The following is a 1,922-nucleotide window of genomic DNA, read 5'->3' on the forward strand; positions in this document are numbered from 1 at the left end:
GGCCTGGTCCCGGCTCTGTCCCATGGAGTGGCACCCAAGGGACAGACCTTCCTTCCTGGGAGCGTTTGGGGATGGTGGCACTGATGGCAGGAAGGTTCGGCCCGGGTACTCCGGCCTGTTCCAGCCGCAGCGTGCCGAGCTGCGCCATAACATGCCAACACTGAGGATCGCCCTGCTCCCAGGGGCTGGCGGGGAGCCCAGCACGCTGGGGCCCTGCTGTGGGTGGCGGGGGGAGCGTGGCCTCCCCGGGGACCCGGCGCGGTGCTGGGCCGGCTGCGGTTTGCCGGGAGGAAGCGCCCTTCCCTGCTGTGCGGAAGCAGCCCTGTCCCAGCACGGCCGTGCTGCGCCCCGGATGTGCTGCTGCGCGGCACAGAGACGGACGGGGCATCCCCCGGTCCCCGTGGCAGAGCTGGTGCAGCCCCACGGCTGCTGCCAGCAGTGGGTCCAGTGTCACTGTGTCCCCACATCCCTGTCTGCCCAGATCCCTTTGACCCTGCACCCCCGTGTCCCCATGTTTCCATGGCCCCAGATCCCTTTGTTCCCCCACATCCCAAAGTCCCTGTGTCCCCAAGTTCCCCATGTCCCCAGGAGGTCCCCATGTCCCCAAGTTCCTCACATCCTTATGTCTCTTTGTCTGTATGTCCCTGTGTCCCCAAGTCCCTGCATCCTGATGTTTCCGTGTCCCCATGTCCCCACATCCCCAGGTCCCCAAGTCCCTGCATCCTGATGTCTCCATGTCCCCAAGTCCCCGCATCCTGATGTCTCCATGTCCCCAAGTCCCCATATCCCAATGTCTCCATGTCCCCAGATCCCTGTGTCCCCAAGTCCCCGCATCCCGATGTCTCCATGTCCCCAGATCCCTGTGTCCCCAAGTCCCCATATCCCAATGTCTCCATATCTGCAGATCCCTGTGTCCCCAAGTCCCCATATCCCAATGTCTCCATGTCCGCAGATCCCTGTGTCCCCAAGTCCCTGCATCCCGATGTCTCCATGTCCCCAAGTCCACGCATCCTGATGTCTCCATGTCCCCAGATCCCTGTGTCCCCAAGTCCCCATATCCCGATGTCTCCATGTCCCCAGATCCCTGTGTCCCCAAGTCCCTGCATCCTGATGTCTCCATGTACCCAGATCCCTGTGTCCCCAAGTCCCCATATCCCGATGTCTCCATGTCCCCAGATCCGTGTGTCCCCAAGTCCCCAGATCCCGATGTCTCCATGTCCCCAGATCAATCCCTGTGTCCCCAAGTCCCCATATCCCGATGTCTCCATGTCCCCAGATCCATGTGTCCCCAAGTCCCCATATCCCGATGTCTCCATGTCCCCAGATCAATCCCTGTGTCCCCAAGTCCCCATATCCCGATGTCTCCATGTCCCCATATCCCTGTGTCCCCAAGTCCCCATATCCTGATGTCTCCATGTCCCCAGATCCCTGTGTCCCCAAGTCCCCAGATCCCGATGTCTCCATGTCCCCATATCCCTGTGTCCCCAAGTCCCCGCATCCCGATGTCTCCATGTCCCTAGATCGATCCCTGTGTCCCCAAGTCCCCGCATCCCGATGTCTCCATGTCCCCATATCCCTGTGTCCCCAAGTCCCCATATCCCTGTGTCCCCAAGTCCCCGCATCCCGATGTCTCCATGTCCCCAGATCCCTGTGTCCCCAAGTCCCCGCATCCTGATGTCTCCATGTCCCCATATCCCTGTGTCCCCAAGTCCCCAGATCCCTGTGTCCCCAAGTCCCTGCATCCCGATGTCTCCATGTCCCCCGATGGATCCCTGTGTCCCCAAGTCCCCCCACCCCTGTGTCCCCGTGTCCTCCCCGGGGTGATGCAGGCGGGGGTGGCTCCCGCTGCCCGCCGTGGTCTTCGCAGTCCGGGATGGGGCTCAGGGGAAACTGAGGCACCGGGGCGGGGGGATCCTGCCGGG

Source organism: Gavia stellata, chromosome 32 (genome assembly GCF_030936135.1).
Source record: "Gavia stellata isolate bGavSte3 chromosome 32, bGavSte3.hap2, whole genome shotgun sequence".
Lineage (NCBI taxonomy): Eukaryota > Metazoa > Chordata > Aves > Gaviiformes > Gaviidae > Gavia > Gavia stellata.